Source organism: Meriones unguiculatus, chromosome 6, assembly GCF_030254825.1.
Source record: "Meriones unguiculatus strain TT.TT164.6M chromosome 6, Bangor_MerUng_6.1, whole genome shotgun sequence".
In the NCBI taxonomy this organism is placed as follows: Eukaryota; Metazoa; Chordata; class Mammalia; order Rodentia; family Muridae; genus Meriones; species Meriones unguiculatus.
The window spans coordinates 24,316,017-24,341,846 of NC_083354.1; the positions used below are offsets into that span (position 1 = coordinate 24,316,017).

Below are 25,830 nucleotides of genomic sequence, written 5' to 3' on the forward strand. Positions count from 1 at the left end.
GCTCCCCAAGGTGAACACTGGTAGAATGGAACTTTGGTTTGTGACTGGGACCTTATGAGGAGACACCGGTATATGTTGCCTGGTTGTCTCCAGCTGCAGGAAAAATTCTCAGCAACATACGATTAGAGGGTGTGTGTGCTGGGTGAGAATCTATCTGGTAAAGAGCAGACAGGTGGTCTTGGCAGAGAGTGGAAACTTCAGAAAGGCATCTGTTAAGAGAGACTCCACTGGCCAGCCTCGGTGCCACATACCTGTAATTGCAGCACTCAGGGAGGCGCAGGCAGGCAGATCTCTGTGAGTTCAAGGCCAGCCTCGTCTACAAAGTGAGCCCAGGGCAGCCAAGGCTACACAGAGAAATCCTGTTTTGAACTCCCCCCCGACACAAAAGAAAAAGAGAGAGACCCCATCACTCAGTGATGGAGCACAGAGGAGCTGTGACTGCAAAAGAGGTGTCAAGGGTGAGTGGTTGAGACCATGGCTCTTTTGAGTTGGGTAGATCTGGGTTTAAATTCAATATCCAGTCCCTACCCCATATCCTTTTAAATGAACCTAGGGGCTGACTGATGAACCTAGGGGCTTTCACTGGCCAGCTGTTGGCTCTACCACTGAGCTACATCCAGCTTTCATTTCATTTGTTATTTGGGGACAGCATCTTGGTTGCATTAGTCGCTGCTCTTGTTGCTGAGACTGAACACCTGACAACAGCAACATCAGGAAGAAGGGCTCGTTTGGCTCAGGCTGAGGGTGCGGTCAATTGTGGCAGGGAAGGCCTGACAGCAGAGGCAGCTGTTTCCATGGCAACCACAGTCAGGAGCAGAGAGAGATGAACGCTGGCGCTCAGCTACATTTCTCTGTTTTATTGAGTTCAGGGACTCCGTCCGGCACATGGATCGATTCAGCTGAGTTAGTATGAGGCTCCCCACCTCAATGAACCCAAGCGAGAAACTTCCTCATAGTCATGCCCAGAGGTTTAACCACATGATTCTAGAGCAGCAGCCCTCAGCCTGTGGGCTTCAAAGATCAGGTGTTCTTCACATCAGATAATTACATTACAGTTCATAACTAGCAGAATCACAGTCATGAAGCAGCAATGAAAATAACCTTATGTTAGGGAGACGGTCACCACAACAGGAGGAACTCTACTTAGAAGGCTCAGAACCACCGCTCTAGATTCTGTCCCATTGACAGCCAGTATTGACTAGTCTCACCAAATTGTGCAGACTGGCTCTGAACTTGCCATCCTACGGTCTGAGCCTCTTGAGTAGCTGAGGCGGGAGGCCTATGCTGCTAGGCCCAGCTCAGTACCCAGAACTTGCTCTCTGCGTGGGCTTGGCGACCAGCTTACTGCCTCTGAGTTTATAAAACGAGATCTTTTGAGGGAAGCTTCCCCACAGACATGCACAGAGCAGATGTCGTCATTTAGAGAACTTTAGACAGAAGTTGGGTTGGGGGTTCTGGCAAGGCACACAGTGAATGCCCTATAAACATGCCCATTAACATTGCTCACAAGGACCCAGGGCTGACAAGGAGATAGGGGTGTGGTTGGTTGAATGATGGTAGGTGTCCCTGGAACCTGGCAATATGTTAGGGAGCACAATAAGGGAAAATGAAGGTTTGGGTGGACCTTGGGTGCTAATCAGCTGACTCTGTCACAGAGAGAGTGTCCTGAATCACAAGAGCCCTCCTAAGTGGAAACACAGACAGAAGAACCAGGATGAGGAGTGTGAATGACACTCTACCAGCCGCTGTGACTATGACATGGAGGAGGCCGCATGAGCCAAGACAAGCAGGTCACCGCTACGAGTTGGTCAGGGCAAGTGGGTGAATTCTTTCTTCCCTTGAGCTCCCTCAAAGGCACAAAGCTGGACTGCTATGCTTTGCTATGGTTCAGCAGGTGAAGGCACTTGCAGCCTGGGCTGATGACTATAGTTCAAGTCCCTCGACCCACATGGTGAAAAAAGACAACTGACTCTGGCAACTTGCCCTTTGACCTGCACGTGCATGTTCTGTTATGGCTGTGTCACTCCAAAAGGTAGATAAAATGCAATTTCAAAGAGAAGGCAGGAATATCTGCCAACACTTAGATTTTAGCTCAAGGATCCCATTCATATTTCAGACTTTTAGAACTGTGAGAGAACAGGTTGGGATTGCATTAAGACACCGTGCAAGCTGGGTACGGTTGCACCCTTTAATCCCAGCACGTGGGAGGCGAAGGCAGGAGAATCTCTGTGGGTTGGAGACCAGCCTGGTCTACAAAGTGAGTCCAGGACAGCCAGGGCTGTTACACAGAAAAGTACTGTCTTGAAAAACAAAAACAAACAAAAAACCAAACAAAAAAAAAAAAAAAAAAAAAAAAAGAAAAAAAAAAAGAAGAAAAAAATACACTGTGTAATTTGTCACCACAGTGAAAGGAAAGAAACCAGGGGTGCGGAACCTTGAACACCAGTAGACTGGTGACAGGCAGAGGTAGGCAGGGCAGCTGGGGAGGATCGAAGGGGCCTCCATACCGTGAGACTCTGAGGCAGAGTTATCAGGAACAAGGAATACCCGTCTGTCTCTTTACAGAAATAAAGATATGGCCAGATTTCTCCAGTCTGCAGGGTCCTTAGAAAAGGCTGGGCAACTTCCTGGCAAGAGCTGCGGTTTCCTTCTCCCCCCTTCAGTCTAGGATTAGGTTCAGGTGTAACAGTGTCTAGCATCACTGTCCGCAGCTACTGTCTTCCACTGGGTATGGCTGCACACATGGTTTCTAATAAACAGTTTGCTGCATGGGCCACTGTTGGCTGGTGCTTAGGTACTGAAAGGGCTGCAGAACTCTCTCTCCTCCTCCCCCTCATTCCCTTGCTGGCTTTTTGTGGAGGAACGTGGCTTCTGTGTTGTAAGCTGCATTTTCCTCATGTGATGAGGAAAAATGCCTCCCGCTGAAGCCAGGAAAAGCCCAAACCACGTGAAGGAGCTGGGTGTGGTGGCATACATGTAATTCTAACAGTCAGGAGGGTGGGCAGGAGCACCATGGATTTTCGGCTAGCCTGGGATGCATAGTGAGATCCTATCTAAGGGAAGAAAGAGGAGAGGGAAGAAGAGGAGAAGGAAAGAAGAACAAGAAGAGGAACAGGAGGAGAGGGGACGTGGAGGAGGAGACCAACCAACCAACCAACCAACCAACCAACCAACCAGGCAACCAAGAAAGCTCAGTCCTAAACCAAAGCGATGTGAGGGACTCAGAAGTTGATCCCTTTGAGGGGTTTTTGGTGTTTTGTTTGTCTGCTTTGAAAGACATGGTTTCAGGTAGCTGCTTGCAAATTCATTACGTAGCTGAGGATGACCTTAAACTTCTGATCGTCTCGTCTCTAGCACCCTCAGGGGTGCTAGGATTACAGACACGTGCCTCTCTGCCTGATCTTTGTGCGCGCTGGGCTAGTGGTCTACCAACTGAGCCAAGTTCCCACCTCTCAGAAAATATGAACATCGACATTTGTTTTCCAGTTGTGTAATTTGTTATGAAGCAGCAAGCAGATGACCGACACACCTCCAGGCTCGTCTTTACGATGCTGAATGACATGTGGCCTGGTCATTCTTTTTCATCTAGTGGTGGTCAGATGGTCTTCGGGAACGGAATAAGCCACTCCTAGGCCAGAGTGGTTAAACAGTACTTGACCCCACAATTGTCAAATAATATAAGGCATTGTGTCAAGCCACTGAGTCTGGAGTGATGTTTACTCATCCATGGCTAACCCATATTAGCTAGAAGATGTAGCAGAAGCTGAGACAGGAAGTGGTGGGACACGCTGAGAACACGGATCATGCTGATTCAGGCAATATGGAGTTTGATTTGCTGACAAAGAAACATGTTTGAGCTGTGGAGCCCCCTGTATATACAGCTTGTATATCAAGAAACTTCTAAGGGCGGGGGCTACAGCTGGGATAAAAAGTTAATAAACTGTAACTAATATTTTAAAAATATAAAAATAAAAAAGAAACTTCTAGCAGTCCAATAGACAGGGATGGAGGGCTGGCGATGGGAGAAGCTGTTGGGTTGGGACTCATGGAATCAGTTCCAGCAGGTGATGGCAGGGCAGGAGGCAAATCGATGTGGCCACCAGGCTCTGAGCCTAGGGGACAGCATGCTTGGTGGTGCTCTTGGGGAGAAAGCCGGGATGGGGTTGGGGTTGTGCTGTTTGGAATTTGGAAGAAACCTGCTAAGAAGAGACCCAGGAGGCTTGATTAAAGGAGTAAAGGGAGCTTTATCCCAGCTAGCAGATGGGTAGGACCAGGGAAGGGCAGAAAACAGCTCAATCGGAAGGCCCAGGTGGGGAGCTTGAGGCAAGTGTGGAGAGGACCTGAGAGAGGCGTGCTGGTGCAAAAGTAGCCCAGGCTGGCTCTAACCCAGGCTGTTACCTCCTCTGGCAGCGAAGGGGGAAAGGAGGAAGCTCACCCGGAGAGAGTGGAGTCAGAAGAGGGTACCAGAGTAAACGGAGCCTCTCGCCCCTGGGAGAAGATGCAGAGGACCTTGACATCCAGCAGGGAGGATGTGGGAACAGACACCTCGACCTCGGGTTCTTCCTCTGAGCATGCGCTGATGGCTCCAGGTGGCTGAGGCTCGTCTGAAGTTCAAAAGTAAGAGCACAACCGTTCGCAGGCCTGCAATGCCAACTGGCATCCCTGAAGTCCTTGAAGAGGCCCCTGGATTGTTGACACCCCGATCTCCAGGGCTCCACTCTTCTCTAGACATACCACATTTGTTTCCATTAGAGTCTCCTCCACCCGGGTCACGTGACAACCTGACTGCACCGCTGCAGTCACCTCTCAGATGTGGCTCAGGAAGTCTTAGCATCTGAGAGTCATTTCCTATTAGATGGACTCTAGGAGCTGGGAGGATGGCTCGGCTGGTAACGGAATTGCTGCACTAGCGCGAGAATCTGAGTTTGATCCCCGCTGCTCGGTGTTGTGGCCCAAGTAGTAATCCCAGACCTGGGAGGCAGAGACAGGGAGATCTCTGAACTTGCCTGGCCACCCAGTCATGCCTCATTAGCCAACCCCAGTTCATGAGAGATCTTGTCTCAGAAAACAAGGTGGAGACATCTGAGACATGACACCTGAGGGCCAAGCCTTGGCCTCCACATGCATGCGCACACACATATGGAGAGAGACAGAGAGAGACACAAAGAGAGAGACATAGAGAGATGGAGACAGAGAGAATCTAATATGAGTTAATGTAAGTCAGAGTGCGACTTTTCTTTTTTCTTTTCTATACAGGTTTCTCTGTGTAGCTCTGGCTGTCCTGGAATTTACTCTGTAGACCAGGCTTGTCTCAAACTCAGAGATCCTCCTGCCTCTGCTTCCTGAGTGCTGAAAGGCAGCACTAAAAGCCTGAGCTACCTTGCTTGGCTTAGTGTGTGACTTTCTGGGTTTGTTGTTGTTTTGGATTTTCGGAGATAGGATTTCTCTGTGTAGCCTTGTTGTCCTGGACTCGCTTTGTAGACCAGGCTGGCCTTGAACTCACAGAGATTCGCCTGCCTCTGCCTCCCAGAGTGCTGGGATTACAGACAGGCGTGTGCCACCATGCTCAGCTAGTGTGTGACTCTTCAAATGAGATCACCCACTCGGTGTCCTGTTCTTTCAATACCCTCCCCTCCACTAGAGGTCACCGAGGCAGCTGATCCTGTCATGACAGAGAGAAGGACGCGTATTCAGAGCTGAAGCATTTGGACCCATCTATGTGCCTGGTGCCATTATAAGCACTCGGCTTGTGTTACTATACGCATCATTCCCTTTCACAGATGAGGGCAAAGCTTGGTATATTGAAGTCATGCAGGTAGGAGAGCTGAGCTGGGGCCTAGACATCTAAGTTCCTGTCCTGCCGGCTTGCCAGCTGTAGTTTGCATTGTATTGCTATGATAAGTATAAGCAACTGGGGAGAAAAGGGTTTATTTGGCTATACAGTCCATCTTTGAGGGAAGTCAGGAAAAGAACTCGAGGCAGAAACAAAAGTAGAGACCACAGAAGAATGCTGCTTACTAGCTTGCTCCTCATGGCTTGCTCAGCATACTTTCTTTCTTTCTTTCTTTCTTTCTTTCTTTCTTTTTAGAATATTATAATCTTTTATTTTTAGAGCACACACACATAAATCTGAAATATGTGGAGAGACATGATAAGTAGGAACCTCAGAGTGAGATTAAGGAGCAGGTTCTTATTTTCTTCTTTTTGGCCTCTGCATATATGCAAATATTTCTGTAAGATATTAACCTTCAAAGAGAGATGGAAGAAGATCAAAAGAAAGCAAGTGCCAATTTAGCCCTTCACAGACTCTGGTCACACCCACAACTGAATGCACACTGTGGAAAGCCTAGCATCTTTAAACGTACATCCAAGGTGTCGACAGCCTACCCCAACTCCAGCTTTACCTTAGCTTTTGTTAGCAACACTACCCTATGCATCCAAACGACTTAGCGACTGCCCTTTTTTCTCCACTCTTTCCTTGTGTCAGCCTGCTCAGTGGTAGCACTTCCCACATCAATCATTAATAATAATAATAATAATAATAATAAAATGCCTCATAGACTTGTCTGCAGGACAATCTTTTGGGGGCATTTTCTCAGTTGAGGGTCCCTCTTCCTAGAGGACCCAAGTTTATGTCAAATTGACAAAAACAAAACAACAAACAAACAACCAACCAAACAAAACAGCTGGGCACTGGTGGCATACGCTTTTAGTCCCAGTACTCAGGAAGCAGAGGCAGGTGGATCTCTGAGTTTGAGGCCAGCCTGGTCTACAGAGTGGGTTTTAGAACAGCTATAACTAACACATAGAAACCCTGTCTAGAAAAAACCAAAAAGAAAAGAAAGGAAAGGAAAGAAGGAAAGGAAAGGAAAGGAAAGGAAGGAAAGAAGAAAGGAAAGGAAAGAGGAAAGGAAAGGAAAGAGGAAAGGAAAGGAAAGGAAAGAGGAAAGGGAAAGGGAAAGGAAGAGGAAAGGAAAAGGAAAGGAAAGGAAAAGGAAAAGGAAAGGAAAGGAAAAGGAAAAGGAAAGGAAAGGAAAAGGAAGGAAAGGAAAGGAAAGGAAAGGAAAGGAAAGGAAAGGAAAGGAAAGGAAAGGAAAGGAAAGGTAAGGAAAGGAAAGGAAAGGTAAGGAAAGGAAAGGAAAGGTAAGGAAAGGAAAGGAAAGAGATCTCTGGCGATGAGGACAGTGTTGTCCCAGCAGGGAGATCTCTATGGAGGCAGGTGGGACAGCATTGCCACTTTATCAGACCAGGCTCAAGGGCAGGTTTGCTATTTCATGACTGTGAGACTCTAGGCATGCTGCTTCCTCTCTCTGAGCCTTGCTTTCTCACTAGACATGATGAAGGCTGAGTAAGTTAAAAAACCCAAGTCCAACTCAAAATTCTGGCCCTGCGAGGTAATCTTTCAAAGGATGGCTTCTTTCCTCCTTCCTTTTCTTCTTCTCACCCCCTTCCTCTGGAGAGGTAAAGAGGTTAGAAAAGAGTCCTCACGGGTGCTGGGTGCAGTGGTGCACACCTGTAATCTCAGCACTCAGGGAGGCAGAGGCAGGTGGATTTCTGTGAGTTTGTAGGCCAGCCTGGTCTACAAAGCGAGTCCAAGGACAGAGAAAGAAAAGTCTTCACAGGTATCAGCAAAACTTAAACCCACAGAAGGAAGAATGGGTCCCCCAGTGCCGAGACTGACATCCTAGAGAAGCATAGATGTGTTTACTGCATTTGCCAAGTGTCAGAATGACTGAACAAATGAATGAAACCAAGAAGGGGCAGGAGGGCTGGGAAGATGGGCTTGTCACCCATAGAGAAGAAAGTGGAGAGAGGGCTTTGTAAACTCCAGAGACAGGTGTTCAGGGAGCAGATGGCCCTCCGCCAGGACAGACAGACCTCCCCAAATCCCTGTGACTTTCAGCCAACATTGAACTTCTTTTAAAGTAATTATCATTTTTTCAAAACCCTTTTTCTGTTATTTCTATTTTCTATTAGGATATCTTGCTTTTGTTTTTTGAGACAGGGCCTCACTCTGTAGCCCTTGCCGGCCTGGAACTCACTGTGTACAGACACCATACTGGCCTTGAACTCAGATCTGCTTGCCTTAGCCTTCTGAGAACTGAGATTAACAGCATGCACCACCAAGCCCAACTTTGTTAGAATTGCTAAAAACATTAAAAAATTTCTGTTTGTGTGCTTTTGTACATGTGAGAAAGAGACCCCGGGAGTGCCCAGCACACCACCGTGATTTGGGGACAAGCACCTATACCTGCTGAGCCATCATGCCAGCATTAGTTTTGCTTGTTGACGCTGGATCTGGACCTCTTCACAGGCCTTCATCACTGTGCCTGTTCCTGGAAGTCACTGGCGTGTTCCAAGTCTCAGTCACTCACAGACCCTTCTGGAGGAAGCACCACGCCAACACCCCTCCCCAGTGACAGCAGCGGTGAAGGGGGTTGGTGCCAACCCCACGATGTGTCCCCGTGTCCTGCCCAGAAGTACTTAGCTTTGTTCTGCTTCTAGTTCAGCGGCCTGAAATTCCCGACCACGGCTGAGCTCAGACTGCGGCTGACGCAACGCACAGCCACAGCTGGTTTATGTGGCCTTCTCAACTTCCAGCCTTTCTGACATGCAGGAAGATGACAGAGAGGCTGAGGGGATGGTTCGGTGGTTAAGAGCACCTGCTGCAAAGTACCCAAGCTCAGTTCCCAGCATTCTGGGTGGCTCACGGTAACTCCAGGGGAACAAACCAAAGCCTGGCCTATGGCCTCCACAGGCCAAATCACATATCACATGCATTTGGCTTCTGAATGTTAAAGTTTGTTTATTTTGACAGAGTCTCATATAGCTTAAGGCAGGCCTCTACTGTCTTTGTAACCCAGACTGGCCTTGGGCTCTGGATTCTCCTGCATTTACATCCTAGTGTTGGAACTATAGGTGTGTGCCATGATGCTTAGATCTGACATTTTCACCATCAGGTAAGAAAGAGTATTGTAGAAGAAATACGGGGTGGGATGGGCTAAAAACCATGGAATTGTTTTGATAGCCTCTGAAGTTCAAGGTCAAAGCACCTGCAGACTTGGTACCTGTCCAGGGCTACTTGACCGATTTGCAGATGGCCATATTTTCACCATGTCAGCACAAGGCGGAAGGAAGGGCCCACCTTCATAAGGTGACCTAATCATTCTCCTGTTCTCTGTCCTCTACTTCGTTGCTGACCGAGTTTCAACATGAGTAGGAGCACATGCATTCTGTCCATTGTGGTAATCCTAGTAGATTAAAATGGATTCAGTTGGAATGGATTATAACTGAAAGACTCAAAATAACAACAATTATGTCAAATAGTTTCCTACTTATGCAAGAAAAGGGAGGAGATGAAGAGGCAAGCCAAGCTTGGTAAGGTTATTCAAGAAGTTTCCAGACCTAAACTACCCTCTCTTTCTGCTCTGCCATCTCTAGTGCATGGCCTCTATATGCAGCTTTGCTTCATGTTCCACAATGGTTTCCAGAGGTCCAGTCATCACAACCACACTGCAGGCCACAGCAGGGAAAAGAGTGGGAGGCAAAGAAAAGGGTGCTTCTCACTGGATCAACTTCCATCACACAATATCCCTAGGAGCCTTACATAGTGCTCCCACTCACCTTGAACAAAAACAGTTATGTGGCTCAGCTGAGTACAGGAGTGATACTCGTGTGAACATGCTCAGGCCTGTACAGCCCCCCACCCCCGCAGCATAGAACCTGTCCAGATAAAAATAAATCATTGTTTTGTTATTAGAGAAAAGGTTTGTCTTTTTTGTTTTCGTTTTTTTGCTTTTGCTTTGTTTTGGTTGAGACAGGGTTTCTCTGTGTAGCCACAGCTGCCTTGGAGCTCACTCTGTAGAACAGGCTGACCTCAAACTCAGAGATCCAGCTGCTTCTGCCTCCTGAACAAGCTGCGACTGCCTCCCAGGATGAAAAGGTGTCTTAGTTACTCTTCTAGTGCTGTATGAAGACACCATGACCAAAGCAATTTATAAAAGGAAGTATTTAACTGGGGACTTGCTTACTGTTTTAGAGATTTAGTCTACAGCAGTGGGAAGAGAGAGAGAGAGAGCGAGCAAGTGAGTGAGAGAGAGCAAGTGAGCAAGAGAGAGCGAGTGAGTGAGAGAGAGCAAGTGAGTGAGAGAGAGAGAGAGAGAGAGAGACAGAGAGAGACTAGGACTGGGACTGGTTTGAGCATTTGAAATCTCAAAGCAGACTCCCAGCAACATACTTTCTCCAACAAGGCCACACCTCCCAATCCTTCTCAAACAGTTCCACTCCCTGGAGACTAAGCATTCAAATATATGAGCTTATGGAGCCCATTCTCATTCAAACCACCACAGAGTGTACTGAAGCTGCCATATGCACCAGGCAGACTTGGTCAGAAGGCCACGGTTGTTTGTTTGTTTTTCTTTTTTTCTTTCTTTCTTTTTGTTTTGTTTTTTGTTTTGTGAGACAGGGTTTCTCTGCGCAGCCTTGGCTGTCTTGAACGTACTTTGTAGACCAGGCTGGCCTTGAACTGAGTGCTGGGATTAAAGGTGTACACCACCATACCTGGCTAAAACTATGTATTTATTTAAGACTAGATGGTTCTATGTTTAGAGCACTTGCTGCTCTGGCCGAAGGCTGGGGTTTGCTTCTCTGCACCAACACGGCAGTTCACAAACATCTTTACTCCAGGCCCAGGAGACCGTCTTCTGACCTCTGTGGGCACCAGTGTACTACATATGTGCAGTACCTGCAGAGGTTATGGGGAGAGAGTCAGCGTTGTATCTCCTGGAGTTCCAGACGGTTGAAAAGCACCACGCAGGTGCTGGGAACAAAACCTGGATCCTCTGCAAGAGCAGCAAATGCTCTTAACCACTGAGCCATCTTGCCAGCCCTTAGATTTTGTTCTCTAGAACGAGAAAGAAATAGTTCCTACTCTGACATATTTATGAAAAAGATTAAGAGATTTAGTGAGAAATTCACATTTCAAGAAAAAATGGGGAGATGGCTCAGTTGGTAAGGTTCTTGCTGTGCAAGCATAAGGACCTGAGTTCTAGCCTCAGCACCCATGGAAAAGCACAAAAAGCCCACGTGCAGTGACCCAGGGCCAGGGAGATGGAGACAGGAAGATCCCTGGAATGCAATAGCCAGCCTAGCTCAAGTTGGGAGCTCCAGGTTAGTGAGAGACCCTGACTAAAAAACAAAGATGGAGAGCGACTGAGGAAGGCACTCTGTGTCAACCTCTGATTGCCACACACGGCATGTGCATCTGCACACATATTCATATGTGTGCACACACAGAGATTTCCTTTAAACTCAAGCCTATTCCTTCCTTCCTTCCTTCCTTCCTTCCTTCCTTCCTTCCTTCCTTCCTTCCTTCCTCTTTCTTTCTTTCTTTCTTTCTTTCTTTCTTTCTTTCTTTCTTTCTCTTTCTTTCCTATTGAATGACTTCCCATGCAAAGTCAACTTTTTTTTAAGAGATTCATTTATTTATACATATGAGTGTTCTGTGTTCTGCCTGCATGTATGTTTGTATGACAGAAAAGGGCATCAGATCCTATTATAGCTGGTCATGAGCCACCATGTGGTTTCTTGGAATTGAACTCAGGACCTCTGGAAGAGCAGCCAGTGCTCTTAACCAATGAGGCATCTCTCCAGCCCTGCAAGCCTATTTCTGTGAAGTGCTGTGTGATATACACTCAAGGTGTGTTGGAAAAGCCATCTTGCCTAGGGGTGCACAGCAGCTGCCTTAAGAGCTCACCACACGGCCTAGCCTGAGCCTTCTAAATACCTTTCTCCCAGGAAGTCAGCAGCCTCAGCCTGGCTGGCTATGCACAGCCTAGCCCTATTTCTGGGAGGAGGCCAGCTGGGGTCATCCTACCCCACTTCCCCTTATTTGGAAGGATCTTGCCCTTCTTTGTATTCAGGGCTTAATTTGAACAAGTTCAAAACCGCCTTGCAGAGTTCAAGATCATTATGACAGGCAAAACCACAGTGAAATAGCACACTACTGCCAGTTAATTATGAAAAATCCCTTAATAGCCAACATTATTATAAATTATATACCCATTATGACAGGAACAATTGAACTCTGTTTTTCCTGCCCAGCACTGGAGCTCCGAACAGTACCGTCTTGTTGGGGAGAATGACCTCAATGTACTTGGAGGCGAGCTGGCAGTTTTCGTGGGCTACCTTTGCTGACCACAGGGGCTATGGAGCTCTGAGGACACTCTGCTTCTGGGAGAGGTGAGGCAGTGGACTAGCGGAGCCTAAGAACCAAGCTTGTGTTGTGGCGTATCATCTTCCCCACTGCTGTGGCTACAGCAACTTCCCCACAAGGCCTCCAACTACCTCTACCCTAGACCTCGCTCTTCTCTCTCCTGCTTCCAGCTGAAAGAAGCCCTGCAGGCACCCTCCCTGATTTACCCTTCCTGCAGCTCCAGATCTGTGCCCCATGAATGTCCTTCTGTTTTTAGTTGCCGTCAGTTAGGTAAAGTAAGGGAAAACTTTGGTTTTGCTTTGTTTTTTGTTTGTTTTGTTTACATGTATGCTATGGAATTCCTTCCAGACTAAGAGGTGAGATAGAGAACACAGTCTTCCCTTAACTCAGGAATGCTATTATGAGCTGGCCATGGAGGCACATTTTTGTCATCCCAACACTTGGGCAGTAGAGGCAGAAAGAGTAAAAGTTCAAGACAAGCCTTAGCTACAAAGCAAGACCCTGTCTCAAAAAATGCAAGAAAAAAACGTGGGGTCAGTGAGCTCAAGGATCTCGTGGGGGTGTATGTGAAAGGCACAGGCTGGGAATAACCCAGGCAGAGCAGACTCAGCAGGTCTGAGAAGGCTCTGCACTCTGAAGGATGACTGTACCCAGGACTTCAGCTGTGTGAGGGGATAAAACCAAGCCTAATTTGAGTCCCTCAAATTAGCTTTCCAGTTATGCAGAGTGTTCCCTATCCCCTCTATCCTGGGGTCCAACAAGATGGCTCTGTGCTGACTGTGACACCCAGGGTAGATCCAGGGCTCTCCCTCTCTCCCTTCCTCCCTCCCTCCCTCCCTTTCTCCTTCCCTCTTTTCCTCCTTCCCTTCTTTCGTTCTTCTCTCTCTCCCTCCCTCCCTCCTTCCCTCCCTCTCGCCTTTCCTTCTTCCTTCCCTCCCTCCCTTCTTCCCTCCCTCCCTTCTTCCCTCCCTCCCTTCTTCCCTCCCTCCCTCCCTCCCTCCCTCCCTCCCTCCCTCCCTTCCTTCCTTCCTTCCTTCCTTCCTTCCCTTGGTTCCTTCCCTTGCTTCCTTCTTTCCAACTGGCTCTCATATACCCCAGGTTGGCTTTGAACTTGCTATGCAGCCTAGGGTGGCCTTGAACTTCCATCTCTTGAAAACTAGGATTACAGGGGTGTGCCACCCTGTTTATTTGGTGCTGGAGAACTGAACTCATGGCTTCGTGCATGCTAGGTAGGTACTCCACCAATTGAACTATATCCCCTGCCTGAAAGAGTCAGTCTTCAGGAAAAAGAATACAAGGGTTGGGAAAGCTAGAGAGATGGTTTAGTGCTTAAGAGCAGTGGCAGCTCTTCCAGAGGACCAAGGTTCAGTTCTCAGCACCCACACGGTAGCTTACAGCTGTCTGTTACTGCAGTCTCCAGGGATCTGACATCCTTCTCTAGCCTCTGAGGGAACAAGACATGCATGTGGTGTACAGATATACACGCAGGCAAACACCTGTATGCACAGATGAGCACATTCACGACCAGCATGGCCTGACAGCCCTAAGGGTGAGGCAGCGACACCAACATCTTGGTAGTAACCAACAGCTCTATAAACTTAGGGCCCCCCAAGTCTGGCACTACAAACCTACCTAACTTCTCAGTGTTAGTGAAGTCATAATTTACTAAACAAGCATAACCCCTAACAACAGACTGTAAACATTCATCCTTCAACCCAAAGATAAGAGTAGTCTTTACCCCTCATCAAGGAAACTTCTCTTTGCAACAGACAGAGACCACTTCAAAAACAAAAAACAAAAAAACAAAACAAAACAAAACCAAAACAAAAACAAACACAGAAAACAACCACAGCTAACCAAACTGCAGAGCTATGGAGCCTCATCCTAACAGATACATCTACAGAACACTCCCACACTTCAGGCTCAGGGAATTTTGCAGAAGAAGGAGTGGAAAGAAGGAGTGGTTCTTACAGGAACCAGAGGATCAGGGTGTGAGAATGTGTAAGTTTGCTGTGAGATTGTGTCTCCTAGTAATGTCAGAGGCTATACCCAAAGGATCGCACCAACATGACTGCCCAAGTGCAAGCTGAATAAGTGTAACACCAATGGATGTGCTGAAATGGACATATACATATATGCACACAATAACAATTAGTGACAAAGACCATGAAGTTGAAGGATATTTGAGGGGCGGGTATGTGGGAGCACTTGGAGGGAAGAAAGGGAAGAGATAAATGTAATTATATTGTAATCTCAAAAATGTTTTTGGAAAGGATAGTGTGGTAAACACAAGCCTTCAGAAGGGCTCAGGCAAGGGACGCCAGCTCTGCCCTGCCTCTGGCAGCACTGAGAGGCCTGATGGTCTCAGAGCTTGCCCAGGTGAGAGGCCCCTACCCTAGTGTTCTCCTTCCAGCTATAGCAAGGACTTTGTAATGTGCGGGTGTGGGTGGGGCGCTTAGCCTGCATGTTGGTTTGGATGAGAAGTGTTCCCCATAGCCCCCATGGCATTTGAACACTTGGCCTCTGTTGGTGGAGCTGTTTGGGAAGGTTTAGGTGCTGCAGCCTTGCTGAAGGAAGCGTGTCACCGCAGGTGGCTTTGAGAGTAAAACAAAGCTCTGCTTCCTTCCAATTTGCCTGCTGTTCTTTGTGCTTGTGGTTTAAGATGCTAGCCTTCAGCCTTCTGTTCCCAGGGCCACGCTGCCTACCATGCCTGTCCAGCAGGGCAGACTCACTCCCGTGCAGCTGTAAGTCCAAACAAACTTCCAACTAAGTTGCCTTGGTCATGTGATCGATTACGGCAACAGAAAAGTAACTGTGCCATGTATTAGAATTCCCAGGGGTACTATGAAAAGCCCAGACAAAGGCCAACCACACTAAGGGATGAGGATATAGCTCGGCTGGCAGAGAATCTGCTTGGTACTCCTTAACCAGGCATGGCAGCTCCTACCTGAAGTCCCAGTACTCCTGAAGTCAGTCTAGGTGATGACTGGGCCAACGGTTTTTAAAACATGCAGTTGACTGGGATACATAGGCAAGGCCCAGAGCCTGGGCAGAGTGAGGCAAATGTTTTCTTTCCTGGGCCTCCCACTTCTGCCCTTTGCCTTTTTCTCACAGGAGATCTAGACTTGTGGACCTATCCCGATAGGACCTATCTGTTCTTTTGTGGAGACAACTCTGACCAGCCAGGCGCACGTTATCCGGGGTTACCGAACTCTGTAGCCTTAGTGGTTTCCTGACTGTGGCCCAGTAGGTTAAGTGCTTGGGCTAGAATCCAGCCTGGATCTTCAGGGAGGCAAAGCCAAGGTGGTTTTCCCAGAACTCAGCTGTTCTTAAGAAGCAATTACTGGTTAGTAAATACGAGCCAGGCCAGGCCCTACTTACCCATTAGGCACTGTGTATGCAGTGCCTGGAGCTCATGATCCTTTACGATGTATTTTACTTTTGCTTAAAATAAAAAAGAAACTAGGGTTAGGGGTGTGCCTTGATGGCTAGAATGCCAGTCTAGAGTACCAGAGGACCTGGGCTGAATCCTTGGAATCCTATAAGGTAGGGCCAGCATCTTATAGGCACACAGCACTGTAATCCCAGTTACTCCAGAGGCCAGAGCTGGAGGACCAGGACTCATCAGGCTAGCGCCAGGGCCACTGGGTCGATATCATGATAAAAAAGACATAGATACCAACAAATCTAGCCTGGGGAACATGGTTCCTATGTCTATCTATTTGTCAAATATGTTTTAAATTCTTTACAGAAGTGTGGAAAGATGGAAGTGTCAGGGTCTGCAGGGGTCATAATGTCACCTATGTACAGCACTAGGCCTTAGAGGATGCTGGTGACTCTGTTCTCTGCCCCTTCCCTGCATGTGGCTCATGCCAGAGGGAATGAGGGCAGGGAGTGAGTGTTTCTGATGGCCTTCTGCACCGCAGGCTCTGGAGCAAACAAAGGCACGAAGCCAGCCCTGGCCTGGCTGGAAGACGTACGCACAGGAAGTCCCAAGCCAGGCCAGACAGGATGTGCTGTCCCACCGTCGTCAGCTCTCACCTCTGTCTCCGCTTGGTCTCCTCATTTCATTTGTCACTTGAGTCATGTCCTGCTCTGCAGGTCAATGGACTGTTTCAGAGATCAGAATCCTTTAATAAACAATTCTTCTGTTGATTCTCTTCCTTTCTGCAACCAACGTTTACAATTCGGATGACAAATTTGTCATTCCTGAGTGTTTGGTTTCACTGTCTCCAAGGATCCATCCTCTGATGGAACACTCAGGAGGGACTGGCAGGTGTCCACCTGGGACTGCAGGCCAGGCCTGGGAGACAGAGAGTGGGCTGTGGCTTTGGTACTGAATAAAGATGTCTAGATTTTGTGACAGGTGCAAGTATTAGTGATTTACTGTCAGGTGGCTTTAAGGAAAGGCACTTGCCACCAAGCTTCGTGTTCTAAGTTTGATCCTTGGGATACACACAGGAGAAGGAGAGAACCAAATCCTGCAAGCTGTATTCTGACCTCCACACTGGCTCCAGGGCACACATGCCCCACAAAATTAATTAATTAGAGCTAAAAATTAAAATAAAAATAAAAAAGCTGGGAGTGGTGGAGGACACTGCCTGTAATCCTAGAACTTGGGAGGCTGAAGCAGGAGGATGGAAATTTTGAGACCAGCCTGGGCTACACAATGAGACTCTGTCTCAAAATACAACAACACAATACAACCAGGCTGAACCAACCAACCAACCAACCAACCAACCAGCCAAACAAACAAACAAAACAAGCAACTGAGCAAAACACTGAATGGCTCTGTGTTGAAGAGCGGGTCCAGCTTTTATCTACCGGTGTCTTCTTCTAGAGGCATGCATGCATCTTTACCAGGTCTCCCACGGAAGCTACCACAGGGTAGCCTGGAAGTCACAGCAATCCTCCTGTCTCATGATAGGCAGTTACTACCAAGGCCTGGCTTTATTTTACATCTTTTCAAAGACAGTCTGTGTATCTGTAAACATAATTTTTTTTAACTGAGGTCAGCCAGGTAGTGGTACATACCTGTAGTCTTGGACACGGACCTGCACCCAGGATGCGGAGACAAGGAGAAAAGCACCCTCAGCTGCACAGTGAGCTAATGGCCAGACTGGACCATATTAAACCCTGTTCCAAAATGAAACAAAAAATAAAAAAGAACGTGAAGCATAGCATAGTGGGGCTAGATACGCTGCTCAAAGGTAGAGATGCAGTCAGTCCCTAGTACAGAGGGACTAGATCTGTAGCATAATGTCCACACGGCCAACCCTTAATTTTCTTTTCTTTCTTTCTTTTTTTTTTTTAAACATCTTTACAGATTTATAAAGGCAGTGTTGACACATGCTTTTAATCCCAGCACTCAGGAGGCAGAGGCTAGCCTGGTCTACAGAGTGGGTTCCAGGATAGCCAGGGTTAAACAGAGAAACTCTGTCTTGACAACAACAACAAGAACAAAAGATCTGTTTTACTTTATATTTTCTGGGTGTGGATATTTTGTCTGTCAGTACATCTGTGTACTATGTTCGTGCAGTGCCTGCGGAGGTCAGAAGATGGCAACGGATCCTTGGAAGTGCAGTCACTGAGGATTGTGAGCTGCCATGTGAGTGCTGGAATTTAAACTGGAGTCTGGGGCAGCAGAGGCCCGTGCTGTGGCTCACACCTTTGATCCCAGCACTTGAGTTCAAAACAGCTTGACCTATACAGCAAGACCAGTGCAGCCAGAGATATAGAATAGAAAGACACTGTCTCGAAAACAAAACAAGAAAAATGTAGCTTTAATCACTCATCCCTGCCGCCATCACTCCAAAAAAACCACTTTTTCATTTGCTTCCTACCTTGACCTTTTATGTTCAGAGCGCCTCCTTCTTGTTCAACAGCTGCAGAGTGAACATCGCTCTGTTTTTTTTTTTTTTTTTGCTTGTTTTTCAAGACAGGGTTTCTCTGGGTAGTCCTGGCTGTCCTGGACTCACTTTGTAGACCAGGCTAGCCTCAAACTCACAGAGATCTGCCTGCCTCTACCTCCCGAGTGCTGGGATTAAAGACGTGCCACCACTGCCAGACTGAAAAATACTTATCATTGCCTTTTTAGTGTGTGAGTGTTTTTTTACTGTGTCTGCTGAAGTCTGAGAAGGCATCTGGTTCCCTGGGATTGAAGTTACAGATAGTTTGAGTCACCGTGTAAGTGCTGGAAAGCGGAGCCTCGGACCTCTACAAGAGCAGCCAGTGCTCTTAACTGCTGAGCCAATGCTGCAGCCTCAGCTGAGGTTGTCCTTATGCACTGTCTTTTATTATAAAATAATGTTTATGGATGAAACTTTCCACTTCCCAAGAGTAGCACACATACCCGCCCCCGCAAGTGCATGTGTGTGGCGTGCGCTTAGGCTTCAGTGAGAACTGACAGGCATAGGCCTTGCTGCAGAGCGGAGGCCAATTTGGCTAAATCTATCAGAAATTCCAATCTGCCTCCCTCCCCCCAACATTTCTCTACTGTTCCCAGGGTGCCAGGCTAGGGATGTGGCAAGTTATCTCCAGTCCTCGGGAAGAGGGGCACACCAATGGCAGGGTCCTGTAGAGAAGGGAAGTTGGGGGTTCAGAGGGAAAGGCTGACGGTCCCCACGGCAAAGCCTGGGCCGTTAGAGAGCATGTGGGGATCTCTCTGATGTCAGGACTCACAGAAGAGGAGAGAGGCAGGTAAGCCCTCTGAGGGCATGGCAGCTAGGAGGCCACCCTTCAAGCTCCGGGGACTGACTGAAGGGGTCTCCAGCCAGCAGCCTGGTCAGGCAGGAAGGAGGTTCTCTGTCCATGGTGTGGAGGAGTGATCGACCATGCCTGGTTGTGCACGTCTTCAGATAGTCTAGCCTGTGCTCAGTGGAAATGTGCTCTTGAAATCAGCCATGCACGAAGGAGCCATCCTTGGATACTTTCTCACATAAGGATTTCTGTGTTTCTCTGAAGGCTGGGAGACTGAGGGTCCCGCTCTGGGGTCTGGCCCGAAGGCAGCATTCACAGGGAGTAAGACAGTCTTGAGTGGTCTCTCATCTCTGACCAAATATTCATGGATGTTTTCATCCTACTCCCTGGTATATCTGGATTAGTTTTAATATTCAAAATGGAATATGTTGTAAATAAATGTATATCATAGAGGAGGGAACTGAGGGAGGAGAATAGAGAGTGAAACAATAATCATTATGTAAATTTCAAGCAAATAAAATTTAAATATATATTTATTTGTTTATATATTTATATAACATTTGTATATATTAAAGGAAAATATATCATTTAAAAATACATTTCCTGGGGCTGGAGAGCTGGCTCAGTTAAGAGCACTGTCTGCTTTTCCAAAGGACTCAGGTTCGATTCTCAGCACCCACCTGGCAGCTCACAACTGTCTGTAATGCCAATTCTAAAGGGATCCGACACCTTTACACTAATGCACATAAAATAAGAATTAAATTAAAAAATACATTTCCTGGTGCTGGGGATCTGGCTCAGTTGGTAGAGTGCTTGGCTGGTGCGAAGTCCTGGGTTTGATTTCTGGCACCTTATAAATCTGCCATGGTGCACTCCTGTAATCCAGATACAGGTGGAGGCAGGAGGCTCGGGAATCCAAGTTAATTCTTGGTTATACAACAAGTTCAAGGCCGGCTTGGGCTCCATGAGACACGCTGCTTTAAAGGAAGAAAAAGTATTTCCCTAACACCTATGAGTCAGGTCACCTGTCCAGGAAAAACCCCTTAACCTCACCTGCCTGCAGGTGCTGGGATCCTCTAGACAGCAGACATCCCAGCCTCCCCAGGGGCATGGGCACTGTCCTGTCCTGGGACTACCCTAGGCGCAGAGCAGCCACACTCTAACTGTACTTCCCTCTGTGGCCTGGGAGAGGGTCCTAGCGGTTCTGAAGGTCACGTATCAGCTTGTTAAGCAGGTAGTCCTTCCATGAGTCCCTCCATGAATCCCTCTGTGAGCCCTGACCTGTCTGACTCAAAACTCCTACAATCACCAGTGAGAGATGGCCTGCCCCAGAGATTACGAGCTTTCAGCATTGCTACTAATTTAGTGGTCCCTCTTGGTAATGACTGGCTCCGTTCTCACTTCACTAATATGGTTCACCAAGCCCTTATTCCTTGTCAGACACTGTTTATCTGTGTGCATGTGTGTGCATGTAAATGTGTGTCCATGTATGCTGAAGCCAGAGTTCAACCTTGAGTGTTTGAATGTCCTTCCTCAGGTATTATCAGGTTTTTGTTTTTGTTTTTTTTTTTTTTTTGTGCAGGATCACTCACTGGCCTGGAACTTGCCAGTTAAAGCTAGGCTGGCTGGCCAGAGCATCCTAGGGCTCCACCTGTCTCTGCCTCCCCATTGCTAGCATTACAAGCATGCACCACTATACCTGTGTTTTAAATTTTTATTAATTCTAATTATGTATATGCATTTATGTCTTATGGTTATATGCACATGAATGCAGGCTTCTGAGGCAGTCACAGACACTGGATCCCCGGGAGTTGGAGTTCCAAGTGGTTGTGATCGCCTGAACTCAGGTCCTCTGGAAGAACAGCAATCACTTTTGAGCACTGAACCATCTATCCAACTGCCAGACCTGGCTTTTTTAGTTTGCATTTTGGTCACCATGCTTGCTTGCAAGGTAAGCCTGTTTTCAGACCGAGCCCTCTATAGCCTCTAGACACTGAACTTTGATCTTCCAAACAGCCTTCTAATGTCACAACCATTTAACACTAGATTTTTTATGAACTAGAAGTGGTAACACAAGCCTATAACCCCAGTACTGGGGAGGTGGAGGCAGGAGGACTGCAAGGTTTATGATAACCTCGGCTATATACTGAGTTCCAGGCCAATCTGGGCTTTGTAGCAAGACCCTTTCTCAGGGAGGAAAAAAGAAGGAGGAGGAGGAGGAGGAGGAGGAGGAGGAGGAGGAGGAGGAGGAGGAGGAGGAGGAGGAGGAGAAAAGAAACGAAGGAAAAGAAAAGAGATTTACACAGTGCTAAAGAAACACCTGGGAGGTAGATCAGCTGTGGTATCTTCCCCTCAGAAGCATGAGGCCCTAGATTCAACCTCCACCATTGTAACTATCAACCCATTACAAAGTAATCGCCCCCATAAAAAAAAATAAAATAAAGGAGGAGGTGGGGGGGACTCAGGAGGACTGAGGCCAGTCATCTAGTGGAATGGGATTCCGGTCGAGGTCAGCTGGACCTGTGGTCCAGGCTCTGAAATATTAGTCTATCGTGCCTGAGGCTGTCCTCCGTGTGCGTGACCTCAGATGGCCAGAATAATACCAGCAACTAGCTCAGGAGGGCTCTGGGAACGTCCCCCTCATTTAGAGACACAACCAGGAGGAATCATCCTTTCCGAGAGACAATCGTGAAAAACAAACAAGTGAAACAAAACCAAAGAGGGTGAAGTTAGAAATTGATTAAACCAACGTGCTGGGTGTCTCGTATCCACTGGTGACCCCTGGGTCATCTGCGGTGATACACAGGTAAACAGACTTCCCTGCTACACAAGTCAAAGTAGGTCTTCATTTGAAAGTGTCATGTTTGTTGAGAGCCATTGTTTGCTCCTCCTGCAGAGCACCTGTGCTCGACCCCAGCACCCAGATGGCAGCCTACAACCATCTGAAACTCCAGTTCCAGGAGATCTGATACCTTTTCTGCTGGCCTTTAGGGTACCAGGTACATACACGATACACAGACATATGTGCAGGCAATCAATGGATTTAAGTATCTTTTTGTCTTTTGGTTTTTTGAGACAGGGTTTCTCTGCATATAGCTTTGGCTGTCCTGGACTCACTCTGTAGACCAGGCTGCCCTTGAACTCACAGAGATCCACCTGCCTCTGCCTCCTGAGTGCTGGGATTATAGGCTTGAACCAGCACCACCTGTTGTAAATAATATCTCTATCTCCAACATTTCATAAACAAACAGCACAGTGGTGCACACTGGTACACCCAGCAGTTAAGAGGTAAGGGAGGAGACAGTCCAGGATAGCCAAGGCTGTCTCAGAAAAAAAAAAAAAAAAAAAAGTTAAGGGTGGAGAATCAGAAGTTCAAAGTCACCCTTGACTATACATCAAGTTAGAGGCCAGCCTACGTTACATGAGACTCTCTCAAAACATAAATAAATGCCAAATAACATGAGCTTCCTCTTCAGATGTTGCTATACACTCTTAAACATGACAGTGGATGCTGGATACGTGTTTCTTAGCTTTCCTGATGCTCCCCTTCCTCCCCTGCTCCCACCCTGGTCCAGGCCACCTCTGACTCTCTTAGCTACCTGCAAGGCCTCCTACCAGCTCCTGTTCTTACCTGGTCAGCAGGCTATTCTCTACATACAGTCAGGGAGGGCTATTACAACCGAAAGCCAGCCTAGCATGCCCAGAGCCCAGCGTTTGATCCCCAACACTGCAAACCAATGCTGTAACCTAGAAAGCAGGCTCTGCCTCTCCCGTGCTCAGAACCTTCAGTGGCTTCCGACTGACTCAGAACACAAGCCAAAAACCCAGCAATGGCCTGCATGAGCCCACATCTGCCCCCAGGATTTCTCTGACTTCTTCACCTCTGGGAAGCCCTGGAATGTTCTATACGCATGCATCCCAGGCATGGTCCTGCCCCAGGGCCCCTGTAGCTTTTTGCAAGCAGGCAGTGTGACAGAAAGCCCCCTGCCCCAACCACCACTATGACTTCAATGTCACCACCAAGATCTCAATCCAGTTATGCCACAGAATAGAACCTCATCCCTTCACTCCAGTGTCAACTTCCCAGGGAAGCCTCCCCTGACATACCTCCTCTCTCTCAACGTCCATCTTTCCTCTTTGGTTGGTTGGTTTTTTTGAGCCAGCATTTCTCTGTGTATCCCTGGCTGTCCTGGACTCACTTTGTGGACCGGGCTGGCCTTGAACGCACAGAGATCCACCTGCCTCTGCCTCTAGAGTGCTGGGGTTGAAGGAGTGTGCCACCACGCCCTGGCTTCCCCTTCCTGGTTTTGCTTTGGCCTTGGTATGTCACCTGCTCCTTTTGTTTTGGTCTGTCTCCTTCCCACCAGATTCCTTGAGCTCTGGGATTACTGGGCTTGGCCTGCTGGCTCCCCAGGTCTGAGAGCACCCAGCAGGCACTCAGTAAATACCAGTGAACTCAGAACCCCATTAGAGCATGTGGCCACGCCACACCCTCTCCTGCCCCTCCCAGGAAAGCATCAGGGTTTCAGAAGGGCTATCCCTCTCAAGCGCACCCCAACTCTTCCACTTGGGGTCATGTTGGCCAAACAGGTTTGCCATCCGAAGGCACAGAGAATACCGCTTAGCCAGCTGGCTCTATGGTTGGCCTGTAATACTGAGTGTATAATGGTTCTCCATAGAGTTGGCAGGCAGGACTTGGGCATTTGCATCTGTCTGCTGTGGGTTATGAGTCCTCTTGTCAATCCATTTGGTCGTGGAAGGACGTGGCCAGGCTTCCTGTATGACTTATTTGTGAATTGTGCTCCTTCCCGCACCCAGAAGCAAGCTCTAGCTCCGGTGATTTCTGCTGTCTCATGCCTCATTCCTTACCATGTAGTGTGGAAACTTCCCAAGGGGCAAAACACCACCTTTTTTTTTTTTTTTTTTTTTTTTTTTTGTAGAACCAGGTGCTAAGGAGATGTTTACTACTCACCTGGTCTCAGCTCTGCCACCTGCTGGCTGTATGAGCAGAAACAAATAGCCCAACCTCTGATTAAAAAAAAAAAAAAAAAGTCTAGTGAGAAAGAAGGAAACCTTCCCTGTGTCGCCAGGAGGGTTGGAGAAGAGGGTGCCAAGGAGGTTTGGCTGAGGAAGTGGGAATTTTAACTCAGCCACCCTGCAGATGCTGAGTGTCCTGGGGCCAGGAGAAGAAGGCAAGAAGGCACTGTCTCAGACAGGAGGGTGGCCAGCAGCCTTATTCTGATCACGCTGCTGTGTGTGGCCTAGCCTGACTGGTTCCCCATCTCTGCCCTTGCAGGCCTGTGTTTCAGAGGGAGAGTGTGGTGCTGTGCCATTGCAGGTGGAGCACTTCCAGGGGAGCGAGGAAGAATGGAGCAGGCAGCTCAGTTCTTCCTGGCGATTTCCTGTGAATGGGCAACTGGGATCCTGCCTTCCTCTCCCCCTCTCTTTTCCCTTCATCCCAGGGAACCCAAGCTTAGCAGTCTCATAGGGTGGAGGTCAGAGCTGTTGCTCCACAGGCCTGCACAGCTGGGCACCACTGCACACACCCTCTAGTGGCTACAGGGTGTGCCAAGCGCTAAGTCAGAGGGGTCTGGGAAGGAGAAGCAGTCCTTTAGCACGGAGGCCTGATTCTAAGGCTTCTATGTCATGTAGTGTTGGCAGCTGTCCCTAGTATGATTCCTATTCCCACTTTACAGTGCACAATCCCCACTTAGGGGCCCCAGCCGGCTCTTGCTGTCGTGCAGGGGCCATCCTTCCTAGGCTACATCCCATCCTGCCCCACCCCTCTCCCAGTGAGCAAGAACAAAGAGGCTAAATTTTGCATAGATTTGCAACCCTCTTCTTTATTCCTTTATTTAATATGTATTTATGGTATATGTTTGCGGGTGTGTACATGTGTGAGGTTTATGGTTGTCTGCTTGGTCACTCTCCACGTGTTTATTTATTTATTTGAGATGGGGGGGCTCTCTCTCTCTCTGAACCTAGAGCTCATCATTTAGCCAGGCTGGCTGGTCAGACAGCTCCAGGGATCTGCTTCTCTCTGCCCCCATCTCCCCAGTTCTGGGGTTGCAGATCAGCATCGCTGGGCCTGGCATCCAGATCAGGTTATCAGGGCAAATACTTCAGCGACAAGCCATCTCTCCAGCCTCTAGCTTAAGGTAGCAGGCTTCTCAAAGGCCTGCTTTAGTCTCTCCTGGTACACGCCAGGGGCTCTGCAGGAAGAGACGCTTGTACTAGGAGTAAGGGGCAGAGGGGATAGAGCTGCAACTGATGTGCTCGGTTAGGGCTAGGATGGGGAACACTTCTGTAACTATCAATCCCTGCCACGAGGGGCGCCGTGCAGACTGTCTACAGACAGGGAACCCTCTTCCGGGAGTCTTGCTTCCCATGGCACTCATACTTCTTTCTAAGCCAAACTGCCTGGGTTCAAGTCCCACCCCTGCCAGTAATGACAATCTTGTGCAGGCTATTGTGTGTCCAAAGCTCTGTGTAAAAGTAAGTTTCTGTTTCTGTTTTTAGAGACAGGGTTTCTCTATGTAGCCTTGGCTGTGCAGGACTCGCTTTGTAGACCAGGCTGGCCTTGGACTTACAGAGATCCGCCTGCCTCTGCCTTCTGAGCACTGGGATTAAAGGTGTGTGCCACCACCAACACTACCTGGCAAAGTAACTTTTCTCCATCTCTTTAATTGTCTTCTCAGATGCTTATAGTCTCGGTATGCTAACCTAGGCCTAGTGCGGGAAGTTTCTAGCCTTCGCACAGTCTAATCTAGGCCTACCATGTTTTCAGCCTGAGTCTTACCAGTGAATAGGCTCATCCTTTCCAGCTCTTTCTGAACTCTGCATGGCTGTTTTAACTCAGCTGTTCTGGCTCAAACTCCTCTCCGCGCTGACTGTTTCAAAACTGTATTCTCTCACTT

The 25,830-nt window shown here is 48.1% G+C and overlaps 1 long non-coding RNA gene across 2 annotated transcripts in view; it reads right to left on the reverse strand.

The window, feature by feature from the left end:
* The window catches only part of LOC132654609 (uncharacterized), a 75,299-nt gene that overhangs the window by 47,849 nt on the left and 1,620 nt on the right, over positions 1–25,830 (reverse strand). For both annotated transcript variants that reach the window (XR_009592256.1, XR_009592255.1), the window contains exon 3: positions 17,249–17,350. This is a non-coding gene — a long non-coding RNA (uncharacterized LOC132654609). The remainder of the gene's footprint in view (positions 1–17,248; positions 17,351–25,830) is intronic.